The 17,867-nt window shown below is 47.3% G+C and overlaps 1 protein-coding gene across 2 annotated transcripts in view; it reads left to right on the top strand.

Annotated features, from left to right (window-relative positions):
* Nucleotides 1–17,867, top strand: part of GALNT14 (polypeptide N-acetylgalactosaminyltransferase 14) — a 234,086-nt gene that overhangs the window by 105,029 nt on the left and 111,190 nt on the right. The window lies entirely within an intron of this gene.

The following is a 17,867-nucleotide window of genomic DNA, read 5'->3' as shown; positions in this document are numbered from 1 at the left end:
ACACAGGAGTTTCCTTAGGAAATGAAGGAAGCAAAAATAACATTATCAGAATTTAGCTGGAGGATCACGAGGAAGGAAAGGTAGGCAACAGGGTAGACTCTGCATGTTAAACATTTGGCTTTGAAGAAAAGAGAATTGGGACAATTTCAGTCTTGTGTTGAGATTTCAGAGTTCTTTATTTGTGTGGTCTGATGTTTGTAGAAGTGCCAGGGCCATGAGGGAAGCCACTAGGAAGATGGGGACCTCATCTTGGGCTTGCCTCTGGTGCTTTGAGTTTTGCAAATAGGAAGCTATACCACACATGATAGATAGGTGGGAGCCCTTATTCATGGAAGCAGGAGAGGGATGCCCAGCAAATCAGAGCTACCCCGGGGTGTCTGTCAGTCACTTTTTAATGACTTGAACCTGAGTATTGGGAGAAGCAGCCCACTCAAGCTAGTAGAGCTCATTTTGGAGGCTTGATTCTTCTTCAGCATCTGCCCTCTCCCCTGTGGTGCCAGCCAGAGTGTGCCCAGTCAGTTTCAGGACCCTAGGATGTTCATTGATGACAGTATGGCACTGATCTTGGGCTGGGGTGTGATTCTAGCTCAGGGCTGCTCCGGCAGCTGACTGATCCAGTGGGCCTCCTTAGGACATGGCGTGCAACCTGCCCAGCTCCTTCTCCTACAGAGTCCAGCTGTTTCTCCAGCATTGAGCATAGTACAGCCTGAGACAGAGCAAGAGCTTCTTGCAAACCATGTGCACATCACACCTTCTGTTCTTCACTGCAGACCCATGATCACTCAGCAGTGCCATGGAGTTGACCTTGATCACTCAACAATGCTATGGAGTTGTTCTGAGGAGGGACTTCCTGTGCTGGGAAAGAGGAGTATGTGGTGGTTGGGAAATAATCTCAACAGCTTCCCTGGTAGGAAGATTGTAGAATCAAGTTGCGTACTTGTTCACATGGACCTCTGGTCTGCTCAGTCATTTCACTACCTCAGGATGCTTCTTAACATGCTTGACCTTGGAAAACACCAGTAAAGTAAAACAGCAACAATTGAGCCCAGGTACTCTGCCTACTTCATCTGTTTTTTGCAGCCTGGAGATGAAAAATAGCCTGCCTCTCATTGCAGTTCAGTGGCCTTCAGGAGCTTCCTGCTGCAGCCCCTGCAACCACTCTTGTTCTCCCTCCCGGCAACTCTCCCATCTTTCTCATTCCCAACCTTGGACTTGGGTGTTCTGGGATGTCAGTGGCTGGGTGGTATCTTGAGTGAGTGGATCCTCAGCCAGCTCCCCAGGGATCATGGACACAGAGGACCAACCACCTGAGAAAAATCAGTTTTGTAGGTTAAGGCTTTGCCCCAACCCCTGGCTGGTCCCCTGTATCAGGGAGCTGGCCTCATGACCATAGGCCTCAAGGACCCATTTTGTATCCACAAGAGTCTTCCCCCTGCATATTCCTCTGAAAACTCCACCATGGTTTCATCATGACTTTCCATAAGGACGAATATGCCTCCTTCCAAGTGGAGGGAGGCGGGTCCTCTGCAGCTGATTGTGGCAGCCATGAGAAGTTCCCAGAGAAGAGGCCACAGGCACAGCTTAGTCATTCCAGAGTCAGAGCTACAAAACGGGAAGACTCTTGCTAGAGAGAGAACACTGTAACCCAGCATTCTGTGTCCAGCCATGCTCTTGCCTCTCTGTGGAGGGTGGAGGGGAAGTGGAAGCCTCTGCTTTTCCATGGAAGTTGGAATGTATAGCCAAGAGCCTGCTATACGTTTCCTTCTGGGATCCTAAGGATGGTAGCTATTTTCACGGCTTAGGGAGAGCACTTAAAGGCTCTTATTTTTTTTCTCCATATTGATCTTGTTTAGATGGATCAGTGTTGTGAATGTGTCAACAAGCTGTAGCAGTTTGGGGCTAGGTTTTTTTCAACATGGTGGGTTGGGGGTGGGGGGAAGTGGTGAGCGAAGTAAGCAGAGGTACCAGCGGCATTGGTACACAAGAGAGAGTCTTGTCGAAAGATTTGCAGGGCAATGCAAAGATAGACTGGACCAAAAGTAAGATTTTAGTCATTTTAGTGAGCCTAGATATCATTTCCTCATGACTAATTCTGTGATGATAGACTCATATCTAATAGTAATTGCTTGGAAATGATGGTCCAGTAATCTCAGAGTTGAAATGTGAGCAAATCATGTGCTTTCTTTTATAAAGTTTCCCTGCCACCTGCTTGAAGGTTTGTTAGGGCAGAGAGTTATGGGACTTTCTCCCCAACCTCTGGGGCTACCTGTTCTCTAGGGTGACCTGATAGGACTCCTAAGATAATTCAGAGATTCACCCTTTAAGTGATCACATGGCATCCAAGTAGGACTTGGCATGTCTACAATTTTGAGAAAAAACTTATAGTCACTATACACATGTACTTTCTCATGATACTTGAATATTAGTGGCTTTCTACCCTTAAACTGGGGCTATTAAATCCTTCAGTCCCCAGTGAATGGAAAATACACGGATAAGTAGGCAACCCAAGAAACAGTTGCTGATGGCGCGGAGCCTTAAACCATGTCTAAATCTAGGCTGTGACAGATGCTGACAGTTGGTGATCAGTACCGTCTCTGTCCTTGGCTGTCTCTCATATTCCAGGGGCTAGAAGCCTACAAACATTTCTCAGACTTTCTCACTAAAAAAATCCACCAGGGATAAGCCTGTGCCTGAGATTTGGAAGGATGGAAAGAAGCAGAAGTCACTGTTGCTCCAACAGGTCAGTGGGAAGGCTCATGGGTGTCAGCAGATGGCAGACATGAGGGTTTGAGGTTTTGCCAGTGCTCCTGGGTATCCTCCTGTGAATGGTAATAGTAGCATCACCCACTTCTTTGCTGTGTGTAGTTGAGACCGTTCGTGACAGTCTCCTGCAATTCCTACATTTTTCTTAAATGCTAGCAGTGAACTTTCTTGACTTTTTCTTCCTTAGTTTTTTCAACAATTTTATAAGCCTCTAAGTGTCTCTATTAAGTGGTTGGTTGCTAAACCTAGAGTGGTATGTTTAGCAAAATCAAATGCCTTTTTTTTTCTGTCTAGCCCTGGACTTGTTTGATTTCCATGAGATGAGTGGACAGGTACTGCTGTTACAGCTGATATTTCTTACACTGGCAACTGAGAATGACAGTAGTCCCCACAGATCTTGTGGGGCTTCCTCCCTATCATATCAGTTCAGTACTGGAAGCCCCACTGTTTTCCTCTTGTGCTTTTTGGTCAGGCTACTTGAACTTCATCTGAATGAAGAAGGCACAAGTTCTGCTCTCCAGCTGCTCACAGTCTAGAAGGCACAAAAGTAATAATCAAATAATTCTGTATGATATGCACAAGGCTGTCATAGGAATGATGCTCTGTGCCTGCGCAGAGCGGAGAAAGATTCACTCTTTCCTAAGGGTAATGGAAAGCTTATTCTCCAACTCAGCCAAGGCAGTATTTCATTGGCATGATATCCAGTGGGGATGTGGGTTAGTCTGTTGTAACATATATACAAAAAATTGTAGCAGTCAACCAAGATAGAAGCTGCTGATTTTCTCTTTAAACAGTCTAAAGGTGGTCCAGGGTGAGTAGTGCTCTGCAACAGGAGGTCATGTGGAGAACCAGGGATTGCTGCTGCTCTGGGCTTTAGAGTGTTGTTCTTGTCCACATGATTGAGACTGGCCATCAGCATCACATCCGTGTCCTAGAGCAGGGGAAGGGGGAAGAGGGGGGTGGAGGACAGCTCATTTTCATTGTAAAGATTGTGACCTGTGTGTTGTACATATAACTTCCACTAACCTTCCATCAGCTATGTACTTCAATCTGGTTGTAAGGCAGGTTGAGACGTGTAACTATATTATATTGTATTATAAATGAAATAAGGCTATCTCCATGTGAGATTGGCTCTGTGGAGGACCAGATGGTCGGATGCTGGTGGAGATGATGTGTATGAAGATGATGGTGGTGGAGGCAGTGAGATGATGTTGGTTGCAGACGTCATGAAGTGGCCTCTGTGACAGTGAATGTGGAGGTGGCGAGGTCTGTTTAACAGTCTGCTATCTCTGACTTTAGTTCCTTATATTTCTCCACTTTAAATAAGAGTCACAGAGCTTGTCCATCCCTTCCTTTTACTAACGACAAAATAGATCCCACGAATGACTTGCTCATGGTCACCCCACTAGTGAGTTTGTAGAACAGAAACTCAAACTGAATCCTCTTTTCTTCTAGGCCAGTCCTCTTCCCTCTGCCCACATTAGAGTTCTTGTTGGCTGGGGCAGTTTGAGAAATGTAGGCTCAGGGAACAACCCTCAGGGAACTGAGGTAGGGAAGAGTGCCTGAGAACTGCTAATAAATGTTCTCATCCCAGCCCTCATTCTTCATTCTAAAAAGCAGCTTTCTTGATTTTTGAACATGACCGATCCCTCACCTTTAAGCTACCCTCAGCCATTGCTGCTTAGCATGGGAGCCATCCTTCCCTTCTCCTCACCTTCACTTCCCCACTAGATATCACGTCAATGAAATACCATCTTGGCTTACTTGGAGAATTTGTCATTTTTACATCTCCACATCCTAGTGTCTTCAGCTCCCAGTGACAAATAAATCCCTGGGCTGATGGCTGGCCCCGGCTATTCATTAAGCAAATAAAGCCCAGCGTGGGAGTCAGAGGCTCATAAATAACCCCTGGTGTTTCACAGTCCCCCCCTCCCTGCTGCTGCCTCGGAGGCTTTGCATATTGGTAATAAAGCGGCAGTGTTTCTGACACACCGTTATGTGTGGGAGCATGCCATGGGGCAGGGCAGGTGGTGGCGGCTCTAGCTAAGATGGAGAGGGCCCCGCTAACTGGACCTGTGGGAGGGCAGTTGCCCCGAAGTCCTGAATGTTGGTGCCCTCATCCCAGCAGGGCTGAATTAGGGCCTCTGTCTAGTGCAGCACAGAGCTGGCCCCGGATAGACTGAGAGTTCTGATCTGGCTTTCGACTATGCTGAGAGGAAGAGGGAGATTTGGGGTGAGTAGCAGCTCCTGCCTGTCATGTCCTGGGAGAGAGGTTCATCATCATCTCAGAGGAAGTGGCTGGGATACTTGTAAAGCCCCTCAGAGAGGCCAGGCATTCTCACACCTGGATGACACCTGAGCAACCTCGTGGGTGAGGAGCTCGACTTCCTGCACTGAGGAGCAGGCAGAAGAGGATAAAAAGTTTCTGCCTGTAACAGTGAGAACGACTGCAATTATTAACGGGTATTTAGCACTAAAGATGAAGGTAAGGTTTACAAGCGCACTTACATGCATTACACACCTCACTACATACGCTCATTAGCTATGGATTAAGCCAGCCTCTTGCTTGATGAAGATGCCACCGACAAAGGCTTCCCTACCCCAACCATGTGCACATGCATGTGAGCCCGCACGCGCGCACACACACACACAGCACACCTTGGCCTTCTTAGAATATCATATCCCCCAGGCAGCAATTATTGCTTTAAGCTTTCCAGGGGCAAAAACTATTGTTTATAGAGTTGCACAGTCTATATGAGTACATGGTAGTAGATGTGAATTTAATTTACATTGCTATTTCACCATACAGGGTGGGGACATAAATTGTGGTGATAAACATAAACACAAATAATGAGCAACTAATACTATGTACTAACCCCGAAAGGAATGCTTGGGACATAATAATATCACTCCACTGGTCTCCACGTACAGGTTTCTTTCTAAAGTTGCCAGGGTTTGCTGATCTCAGACATAACCCCTTTTGTCCAGGATCTTTTGCACTGTGCTAAGACCCTTGAGGTTGAAGGTGTGTGGTCTCTGAGTAAGAAAATGCTAACCTTTTTGTATTTAGTAGAGATAGGGTTTCACCATGTTAGTCAGGCTGGTTGCAAGCTCCTGACCTCAGGTGATCCACCACCTTGGCTTCCCAAAGTGCTGGGATTATAGCTGTGAGCCACCACGCCTGGCCAGGGCCTGTTTTTAATGCTCATGCAAGGGCCTGTGTTTTCTGGTTTCTCACCATACCTGGATATAGTGCCAGGTGGACCAGCATTTGTTTTAATATGGATCATGATGCATCCATGAATTATACTTTTTAAAGGCATGAGACAGAAGGAGAAAACATTGCAAGCAAAAAAGGAGTTCCACTCATAAAATGTTAGTCTCCATTGTGCTTGTAGGTGTGCGTGCTGTGTAGTGTACTAGCTAAACAGTAGTGTGAAATGTATTTCTTACCTTAGGCTGCACTCAGAAAAGTGGGCGGCCCTGGAAAGACTGTAGACTTGGAGCAGAGTCCCTTTTCTTTGTATGTGAGCAGGACAACAGTGACCTGTCATGATGGCATGGGAAAATGTCTGGTTGGAAGAAACCTTGGAGATTACCCAGGTCAGTAGGGACACTAAAGGCCAGAGATTGGAAAAGACTGGTCCACAGTTTCCCAGCACAGTAGTGTCAGGACTAGACCCCTTTGTGATTCTTGGGGCAGCCCCGCTCCATATAAACAATAAGCACAAGAGCCTCAGGAATCTCTTTAGAAGCAAAAGTCTTCATGTGGCTGCCAGGGTGACTTGGCATCACCCTGACCGAGGACTAATTCATCTCTGAGCCGGGGCAGGATGGCCCCTTAAACTATCACAGGCCACGCTCCATTGTCCGTCTGGGGAGAGAAGACATGACGCTCTGCATCTAATTAAAAGCAACAGGAGGGTGTAAGGGAGACAGAAAGTAATTCTTCTTCTTGGAAGCCAGCCAGAGCATCCTCATGCTAAGATTAAGAAGGATAATAACAGCCATAATCATGGGAAGAGTAAAGCTTCTATGAGGCCTCAGAGACTTGGCAAAGTAATACAAGGAAAAGGAAATCAAGATGGACACTCTGAGGAGCGCCCCCCCACCAACAACACTGGAAGAAATGTCTTGCTGAAAGTGCCCCACATTCAACAGGCATCTGTGGCGGACTTGGGACGTCTGAGGATGAGCTCTCTGTGATGGTCAATGTTATGTGGAAGCTCAGTTAGGCTGTGGTCTGGTCAGACACCAGTGTGCTATGAAATAATTTTTTTAGATGTGTTTAACATTTAAATCAGTAGACTTTCCATCAAGCAGTTTACCCTTCATCATGTAATTGGGTATCATCCAATCCGTGAAGGCCTGAAGAACAAAGACTGAACTGTCTCGAAGAAGAAATTGCAGTCCTCAAGACTGTAACATAGAAAGCCTGCCTGAGTGACTAGCCTTTGGACTCAACTCTGGTTGGAGTTGGCCTGACTTGCAGGTTTTGGACTTGTCAGACCCCACAACAGCATGAGCCACTTCATTTAAATCTCTCTCTGTGTACCTACACACATACCCTATTGGTTCTGTTTCTCTAGAGAATGCAAATGCACTCACCCTCTCATTGCCACCTTTCCTCTGTTACAGATGTCTTCAACCTCATCCCCACCCAACTGAGAGCTCCCAGACTCTGGTCTCTTTCACCTCCTTCCACCTATGTCTGGTTGGCTGACTAGCCTCCCAGTGTTTTCTCTGCTCCCTATCTCACATCCAGCCCTGTCTTGTCATTTTCTGGTCAGTTTCTTTTAATCTACATCTAGACAATTCCAGTGGCCTCCTTAATTTGTCGCTCTTGTTCTCTGTCCCCATCCATCTCCCCATGCCTGCCTCCACTTGTCTCTCTCTCCATAATATGGAGTGTTGGTGATGGGTGGATGCCTTGCAGGTCATGGGATCCAGACCCTGCTCATGGGCAAGCAGAACAAGGCGGGAAGGATGCCGGCTCTGGAGTCAAGTCTCCTGCAATGGGATCGAGGCCTATCAACTTCCTAGCATTATTATAAACCTTTGTACTGTGGGTTCCCCACCTCTGAAGTAGGAATAACAGTAATACCTATATCTTAGAGTTAATGGCAACGGTGAAACGAGATGATCCGTGGGAAGTACTTAACCAAATACAAGTACTGACATCAGTCTTAACTGTCTTAATAACTATTGTCACAGAATGTGTAGGAAGTTGGCCCAAAGAGATGAAGCGATTGGCCTGCTTCACACAGCAGTCATGGTTGAGTAGAGCCACATGTCAGGTGTTTCGACTTCGGGTCTGGGCCTCCCTCTATGCCATTCCACAAGCCTACCATCTCTGCCAGCTCATGGTCTTAGAGCTGTATAGGGTCACACTTAGAATTTTTTAGTGGTTCCCCATTACTTCTCTAATAAAATTCATACTTTGAGCCTGATATTTGTTCAGCAAATATTTGTGGAGTAGAACCATATGCCAGGTCTGGACTGGGTGTTAGGGATACCCAGTGGAATTCCTGTCCTCATGAGGCCAACATTCTAGCAAGAGGAAACAGAAAACAAACTCACTTTCTCTCTCTCTCTCTCTCTCTCTCTCTCTCTCTCTCTCTATATATATATATATATATATATATATATATATATATATATATATATATATGTTCCTAACCTTACAGTCGTGACAAATGCTATGAAGAGAAACAGAGTAGAATAAGGGGAAGGTGGTCCAGGCAAGTCCTCAAACCAAGAGATGAGATTTGAGCAGGAGGAAGTAAACCATGCAGAATCTAAGGCATTGCAGGTGGGAGGAGCAGCCTGGCCTGAGCAGGAGCCTGGTGTGGCTGGAGTAGACTGAGTGAGAGGGGAGCAGAAGGAGGCAAAGCATCTGAGGCCTTTGGGCTACTGTGAGGACCTGTTCCTAAGTGAGTTGTGCGGCCAGGAGGAGGCTTTGAGCCGAGAAATGATGTGATCTGACTTGTATTCTTCTTGGCTGCTCTGTGAAGAATAATCTCTAGAGGGTGAGGGGAGGAGCCAGGAGATCGTAGTTCAGGTAAGAGATGGGCTCAGGTGACAGTGGTGCAGGTGCTGGGAGGTGGCATGGGATATATATTTCAAGAAGTCCACAGGGTTTGCTGACCATAGGGATTGAGATAGAGGAGTCAAGGGTGACAACTTTGTTCAAGGCTGGGGAAATGGGAAGAATGGATTTGCCTCTACTAAGATGGAGAAACTGAGTAGGAGTAGGTCCAGAGGGAAACCAAGACTGGGTTGGGGCCACACACTCAGGATATATTTTAGACGTTAAAGTTGAGGTGCGGGGCAAGTTGTTGGATATAAGAGGATTGACATCAAGCATATAAATTCGGGAGTCATCTCGGAGTCTAAATCCTTGGAACTAAATGAGGTCAGGTAGGGTGTCAGGTGCACAACTGGAGTGTTTCGTGCTTAGTTAGAGGAGGAGGGTGAGAAGGGGCTGCCAGAGAGATGGGAGGGAGAGCAGGAGTGAGTGGCATCTGGAGGCAGAGGAGGGAAGTGTCCCAGGGGAGGGATAGGGCTACTGTGCCAACCATAGATGCTGCTAGATCAAGCAGGGTGAGAGTCAGGAATGCCGATTGAATTTAACCAAGTGCAAGTCATGAATGACTCTCAGGAAGGCAATTTCAGTAGAATCACTAGGATAAAAGCCTAATGGGGTTGGAGCTCCAGAAAGGAAGGGGAGAAAGTGAACACAGGATTCCCTTTCTGTAAGGGAAGCTGAGAAAGGGGATGACTGCTGTAGAGGGTTCTGGGGCCGAGGAGAGGGAGGGTATTTTAAAGATGGCAAATTCACCACGTCTATGCCAGTGGGAGTGGTCCAGCAGGGAGGGGAGCTTTGATGATGTCAGGGAAGAGGCACAGTTACAGGAAAGAGTTCCTCGAGGAGGCCAGCGGAGGTGAGACCCAAATCACACAATGGGTGATGAAGGCCATCCATGCGCTGGTCTTAATTTATTAGCATTATTTTTTATCCACTGGAACCTTTACTCCAGAGAAAATTGAGATATTCACTATTCTCAATTTTGGTTTGAACCTTCAAACATACCTTATTACCTGCCCCCCTCCACTATAGCTTTATTGGACCAGTCTATTGGCTGTCATAGAAAACTTTCTCCCACATCTCAATCTGTCAAAATGTTACCCCTTCTTCAAGGTCTCTCTCAGATGCACCTTTCCCCACCCCATGCTGCATTCTCGCAATAGCTCTGGCTGGAAGTGGTGTCTCCTGAGCAGCTGGGCCCTTTGCTTGGGGCTCCAGACTGTCGGTGCTGAGTTCCTGGGTAAGCAGACAGAGTGCATGCTGATGGAAGTAGCCTGGCAGGGCCCCCATAGGCTGGAAGTAAATGAAGTAAGCTCCCGTGAACTTATCCAGGATTTTGATATTAGAAAACCTACAGAGAACCTCTGTCCATTTCAGCATACTCATAAGTTGTGCTTAATATCACCTATTGTTTTTATTTAGAATTACATCTTAGGGAGTACCATGATTTCTTGTGTGCTTAAGCCCCCAGTGATCCTTATCTGGCCCTGCTTGCCCCACAGTTCCCTAGGAAGCTCTATGCTTCTTGAGCAGGAATTGGTCCCACCAGTCTTGGGCCCCCTGAAGCACCCCCTTAGCTCTTAAATATCCGTGTACTAAGTGGGAAGATGTTGTTTAGTAGCCATGTGACATGGCAACTGGAGGCCCTGCATGGGATGGGATTCTGACATGGGGAAGGTAGAGTGTTGGGGGAAAAAGGCCTTATTCCAGAACTGGGAGGAGAAGGAGAATAGGCCTGCATATTGGGTCAAAGCCCATAATACTCTGCCCAAGGGGAGGCTGACCCCTAAGCCAGGTATTGAGATAGGACCGAGCATTTTACCATCCCCCACTGAGCGGGAACCCCTGAGGGACACGTGGCCATATTTGGGGTATGACAGTGTCTATATTTGAAAAGGAGGCAGGCTTTGATCTGCCTGTCATTATTTCTTCTGAGAAAATCAAGTCTGTGTGAGCTCTTCCGTCTTCCCTCCCTTCCTCTCATTTCTGACCCCCACCTCCCGTCTGTACACACTTTTGTAAAACACATGCAGGGACTCTGACACTGCCCACAAAGAATAGAAGACCGGGAGGCAAAGATGTATTCCGGAACCACAGGGCAAATGGAATCTTTCTTCTGTCTGTCTAATTGTGTACTGGTGTGTCTGCCTTTGCGGCCATCACTGCATTCACAATGTACCTCCTTTTTATTGGTTAAGACAACATCCCTATAGGTAGTTATTACATCCCCACTTTATAGATGAGAAAAACTGATTTCCAGAGAAGTGAAAGGACCTATCCAGGTCACATGGCCAGGATGGGACAGAATAGATGTTTAATTTCAAGTCTTCTGACTTCCAGCCTCCCATGCCTGTGCTCTTTCTGCTGCACCAGGACTCAACAAACTTTTTCCATAAAGGGCCAGACAGTAAATATTGTGGGCTTTGTGAATGGTTTGCAGAGTGGTTGCAAATACTCAGCTCTGCTGTTGTAGTGAGAAAGCGGTCACAGAGAGTATCCAAGCAATGGGTGTGGCTATGTTTCCATGAAACTTATGTTTATAAAAGCAGCTTGCAGGCCAGACTGAGCCCACAGGTCTGAGGGAGAAGACCCCAGGCCGCCTCCAAAGTTGCCTTCTACCTTGCCCCCCTTTGGTGACCACAGCTCCACATGGCCCCTAGAACATCCCTTCCACACCTCCAAAATGGCCCATCTGTGCAGTACCTCCTGGCTGTTCAAGCTCTTGTGTGAGTCTCTCTTGGCTGCAAGTTGGGCATTTGGGCTTCTGCCTTCCCTACAGGCCCATTGGCAAGTGATTAAGATCCCATCTATACTTTTCTGACAGCAGTGGCTGGCAGAAGGGGCCTCATGGCTGAGATAAACCAGGGTGTGCTAGGGAATGGGCTGGCCACATGGGACATGAGTTTCATTCTTGGAAAGGAGTCATAAGCATGTAATTTGCATTATAAAATGTGCAGGCTCCTGGAAAGCCTATTTCTCCTGCATACCATACTCCCTTCAGAGCAGCTGAAGCTGGCTCACCAAGAGCGGGGATCACCTAGATGGATCCTGCCTGAGCAGGTGGACACCCACTTGTCCTAAATGATCTCTGTAAGCTGTATGATGTGTGGGAGCCAAGAAGCTGATTACGGCAAGACAGAAGGTGGATTGATCCTACCAGCAACCACATTTTCCCTCTCAGAGAGGAAAGTGGGCCTGGGCCTGGGGAGGCCATTCCTAGGTCGAGCACAAAAGTTGAGGAGTAGAAGATTAAAAATAGTTCTTGGGTGTATAGATAAGCCCATCCTTATGTGATTCCAGAGGTCATCTTAAGTTTCAGGCAGAGGTGGGCTGTGCCCCACCCCCAGCTTTGTGCTACAGAGAGAGAGTGCTCTGACTTACCTGAGGGGGACCAGGGGCTGCTCAAGGTATTTTGCTTCTTTCTAAACCTCTTTGTTCCCTGGGGTTTCATTTACCCACATGAAAATACTACAAACTATAGCTGTGTTTTGGATGGAAAAGTTCTAGCAAAATTAGATTTCAATTTAGCTTCATTTTTCGTTCCATACCCTTTTAATGAACACAATTAAAAAATACAGTTCTATGGATAGAGTATATTTTCATCTCCTGGATAATGATCCAACACTGTTTTCCTGTGTGATCGCTGTGAAACACACTTCTCTAACATTCGTGTTCCCCTGTCTCTGACTGATTCGCTCATTTCTGATGGCAGTGATGGGCAGAAGGGGCCGTGTGGCTGAGATAAGCCAGGGTGTGCTGGGGAAGGGGCTGGCCACGTGGAAAGTGGGTTTTATCCCTGGAGAGGAGTCATAAGCATGTAATCGGCTTTCGCAGAGATATATTTATAGGGTAGATCAAGCCACCGCTTGCCCCTTACTCTAGTGCAGGCGTCCCCAAACTACAGCCGCATGTGGCCCCCTGAGGCCATTTATCTGGCCCCCCGCCGCACTTTAGGAAGGGGCACCACTTTCATTTGTGGTCAGTGAGAGGAGCACAGTATGTGGCGGCCCTCCAACGGTCTGAGGGACAGTGAACTGGCCCCCTGTGTAAAAAGTCTGGGGACGCCTGCTCTAGTGCAATTTCATACTTAAATTGTGGTCCAAGAGTAAGCCTCTCTATTGCGGAAAGCTCTTAGGTTGAGGCCCTTTTACAGGTATCCTTTCACTTAATTCCCACAATGACCCTGTGACCTAGGCAGGCCAGGAATCATGATGCCCATTTTGCAGAGGGACAGTCTGAGGCTCCAGACAGGTCTTCTGGGGTCACACAGTGAGTGGTTCAGACCTGGAACTAGAATCTGGTATTCATTCTTTCCTCTGTCTCAAGCTGCCACCCCCAGCAAGGTCCAGTCTCCAGGCTGAAGCCTGAGTGCCTGACTCTGGAAAGACAGCGATAGCCACTTAACCTCCATGAGAAACCCTGTTTCCTCCTGGGCCTGCTTGCCATAATCCTCATGACTGTAGGCTCCTTGAAGGTAGGACTGGGTTGTGGGGCTGTGTGGTGGGCCCATGTCCTTCTGCTTAGCCCAGGGCCTGCAGAACACAGAGAGCTTCTCAGCAAGTGGTCATTAGACAAGAGAATGAATGGGTGAGCCTAAGTCTCCTCAAAATGGTAGTTTGGAAGGGGCAGGTGAGATAGGTGTCAGGCACTAGGCTCTGCACTTCCAGAAGGAAGGCTTCCTTTCAAATGAAAATTAATAAAGCAAAACCCACTGGAAATAAACTCTGATATCAACAAATTCTCAACCCAAGTTAGAATTTAAATTAAGATGACATTATTTCAAGTTGAAAGAGAGTTTCAGCAGAAGGGCTGAGTGGAGGCTTCACAGCTCTGTCCTCTCTGAGAGGTGCCTACTCTGGGGCTTCAGTCCCCATCCTCAAGGCAGTGAGACATGCAGAGTGTTGACTTAGGAGCTCTGTATTAAGCCTGGCTGCCTTGTATCAGCTTGTGGCCCTGGGGATGTACTTAACCTCCCCTGCCTCATGGAGTTGTTCTCAGGATGATGTGAGATGATGTCCATTAAAGCCCTGAGCATAGTCCCTGGAGACGACTGAGTCCCCATAACCAGCCCCTTCATGTTGTCATTTGTGAGGGGGCCCGGGGTCACTCATTCATTCTCCTGTCCAATGACCACTCTGTACCCTGCAGGGCCTGTGCTAGGGAGAGGTCACAGGCCTGACCACAGGGCTGCTGAGCCTGCAGGCCACAATGAAAGGTCATGAGGGCCGCTTGCTGAGTAAAATTAGTTGTGCTTTTTTGTTGTCATCATTTCAAAGAACCTGCACAGATTTCCTCACCAACTCATTTCCCTCCTTCCATCCCCAGAAGCCTTCACTGTTCCAGATGCCATTTGTCAAATAGCTCAAAAATAAAATAAAATAAGCAGGCCCCACTGCTTCTGGACTCTTGATTTGGTTTGGCGTTGTGTCCCCATCCAACTCTCATCTAGAATTTTAATCCTTATGTGTCAGGAGGAGCCCGGGTCGGAGGTGATTGGATCACAGGGGTGGTGTTCTTTTGATGTAAGTGAGTTTTCATGACATCTGGTGGTTTTATAAGGGGCTTTTCCTCATTTACCCACCACTCTCTCTCACCTGCTGCCACATAAGACATGCCTCCTCCCCTTCTGCTATGACTGTAAGTTTCCTGAGGCCTTCCTAGCCTTGCAGAACTGAGTTAATTAAATCTCTTTTCTTTATAAATTACCCAGTCTCGGGTATGTCTTTATAGCAGTGTGAAAATAAACTAATATAACTCTTTAGCAAGAGTTAACAATATACGGTAGTTATTCCTCTCAAGTCCTTTGGAGGAGGCTCTTCCTCAGCCTGGGCCAGGGGTGCCTGGAGGGCCCTGCTGCCCTGTTCGTGTTAAATCTGCAAGCGTCTGTCTCACCCTTCTTGCTGCTTGCTCTCCAAGGATTTCTTCCACTTACACATCTCCAGGCCCCTTTCTTCTCATGAAAATTGCTTCTCCTGAGGCTGGGAAGCACTGAGTGGTTGGCCCTGACCGTGCTTGGGAAATGAGTGGAGTGCCGCCCCCAAGGCCGAGGCCCTGTGGCGAGGGTAATTTTACCCTTGTCACCATAACTACAGGTGCCCTTATTACTCACACATACGTCTCACCCTTGTTGAACAACATATTAAACTATTAGTCTCCATGCCAGTGGGTTCAGTGAGTTCACAGTGGCAAAAGCTGATCATTAAATCCCGTTTTCCCTGCTTCTTAATCTCTTTTAAATTGTTTGCCTTTTAACTTCATTGAGTGCCCAAGTCTTTCTCAGCCATTCCATTGTGCCCCGTGCAGCATTTCTGGTGTCTCTCCAGGTGAGAGGTGCTGGGCTTTCTAGGCCTTCTCAGGTGGTCTCTGTGGACTGCAAGGTTTGAGCAGAGGCTAAAGAGGATTTTCTTGCAGAGTGGGCCCCCAGGGAATAGTGAAGGGGTGACAGATTTTGCTCCCGTCAATACTTGGAGCAGAGGGTCCCAGTCTTTTTTTATTTTTATTTTTTGAGATGGAGTCTCACTCTGTAGCCCAGCTTGCAGTGCACTGGCTCGATTTGGGCTCACTGCAACCTCCACCTCCCCCGTCCCAGTTCAAGCAATTCTCCTGCCTCAGCTTCCTGAGTAGCTGGGATTACAGGAATGCACCACCATACCCAGCTAATTTTTGTATTTTTAGTAGAGACGGGGTTTCAGCATGTTGGTCAGGCTGGTCTGGAACTCCTGACCTTGTGATTTACCCACCTCAATCTCCCAAAGTGCTGGGATTACATGCGTGACCCATGACACCTGGTCCCCAATCTTTGAACCCTTTGCTTCACCAGTCTATCCAAGAACCCAGATCTCCTGCAGGTAAAGATAAAAATCATGTGTTGTCTCAGTAGGAAATTTAAATATTTATAAAAATATATACTGTGTTACATTTATTATTTACAGTAAACTTAAATGTCATTAAGGTCACAGTGGAGTTAGGAGAATTCATATTGTGAGGGCCCATCAGCAACACCTACTGTGGGCAAGGGAATGGGAGATGGCAGGTGTATGCTGGGTGGCCACAGTCACTGCCAGCAGGCCTGATGGCTTACAGGAGGGACATCCTGGCTTGCAAGGGGCCTAGGGCCAAGTCATATCTGTTGAGGGCCATGGGCATGGAGGAAGATTAGTCTTAGGAAACTTTCTGAAAATGTGGGGACAAAATTCATATACAAAGCAGAAATGGCATTAATAGAGCATGGACCAGACAGACTGGGGTCCAAATTCGAAGTCTACCATAGCTAGCTTTGGGACTCTTGCTCACCCATAAAATGATCATCACATTATTTGCCTTGCAGGGTTGCTGAGGACTCAGTGAATAACATGTATGGTACACCTAGCACAGAGCCTGGTATGTTGTAAGGATAATAGCCAATACCTTGTGATCCCTTTTGTGTGCCAGGCACTATCCTAAGCTTTGTTAGGCAGTACTTTGTGTCGTGGGTCAGATTTCACAGAAGCAGAGCCTTGTAAATTTAATGAGAGCACTCAGGAGGAGAGGAATGAGGGAAGCAAGAAAGGGCAGGCGGGGGAAGATGCTCTGTCAGGATGTGTCTCATAGTAGGAGATTTGCTTCAGTCTGGTTCCAAGGGGAGCCTCGGAAAAGAAATTGCTCAGCTGCTGGCACCAGTTGCTCCCTGGGGTTGGGGATATAACCTCCCAGGAGAGGCAGGTCTTGTTCAGGGGAGCAGGTCTCTGCAGAAGTTTGCAGCCAGCACTCTTAACAACTGAGGAATAGGTATGCAGACCCAGTGGAAGGAGTTCATGTGGGCATAGTGGCACCCAGTGCAGTCCACCACTCTATCCTAGCATAGCTTTGGGATTCTGGTTGGTGCCAATTTCAAGGGAGTCCTGTAAGGCAAGGTAATCACCTGTATTGCGTCCCTTCTCTACCCCACACCATTCATATGTTGGAGCTCTAACACCCATGTGACTGTATTTGGAGATATGGCCTATAAGGAGATAATCAAGGTTGGTGTAATACAATCTGACTGGTGTCCTTACAAGAAGGGAAGATTAGAAATCCAGAAAGAGACATTGGGGATGTGCACACACAGAAAAGACCATGTGAAGACTCAGCCAGAAGATAGCTATCTGCCCGCCAAGGGGAGACTCCTCAGGAGAAACAAACCCTGCTCACATATTGATCTTGGACTGCCAGCCTCCAGAGCTGTGAGAATATAAATTTCTGTTGTTTAAGCCCCCTGGTCTATGGCATTTTGTGATGGCAGCCTGAGCGGACCCAGGCAGAATGGTTAGTAGAGCAAACTATAGGCCCTGCTGCTACAGTTGCTAGTGACTCTCATCATCTCCTTCCTCCTCTACCCATTCTAGATTTCCTGCCCCTCAGCCTGCATCAAGGTCTAATCTAGGCAGACTGCCTGGTGGGGTGATCCCAGCGGCTCTGGTTACTAAGCCAGGGGCCACCTTGCATTTAATTGTAATAGTTTCAATCTGTGACTGTCTTTCCTTGCCTTGGGTGACCTTGACACTCTGAAGAGTTCTAGTCAGTTATTTTGCAGAATGTCTCTCAATTGGGTTTGTCTGATGTTTTCTCCTGAGTACACTGAAGCTGCCTACTTTTGGCAGAAATACTACAGACGTGATGTTGAGACCTTGTCAGCACATCGTTACAGGGGATGCGTGATATCAATATGTCTTATTACTGGGGATGCCAACCTTGATGGCTTGGCTAAGGTGGTGTACTGGCCAGCCGTCTCCATCATAAAATCACTCCTTTTTCCCCTTTTGCCTTTAGTACACTGGAGGATGTACTTTGAGACTATACAGACATTCTGATTCATCTCATGTTTTAGCCCATCGATGTTAGGATAGATGGAGGCAGATTTTTCTTGACCCTTTTTATAAGGTAGAGTTGCCTTCTTTCTGCAATTCTCTTGTCAGGAGTAGATTTGGGATGCCCTGCAGAGGCTGTAGGCACTAACTCTCAATTCACACTGGCAGGGAGTAAGCTCCCACCTCCTTTT

The sequence above is a fragment of the Saimiri boliviensis genome, chromosome 1, assembly GCF_048565385.1.
Source record: "Saimiri boliviensis isolate mSaiBol1 chromosome 1, mSaiBol1.pri, whole genome shotgun sequence".
Classification (NCBI taxonomy): domain Eukaryota; kingdom Metazoa; phylum Chordata; class Mammalia; order Primates; family Cebidae; genus Saimiri; species Saimiri boliviensis.
Note: the sequence above shows the minus strand (reverse complement) of the source record. Positions and strands in the feature narration are given on the sequence as shown.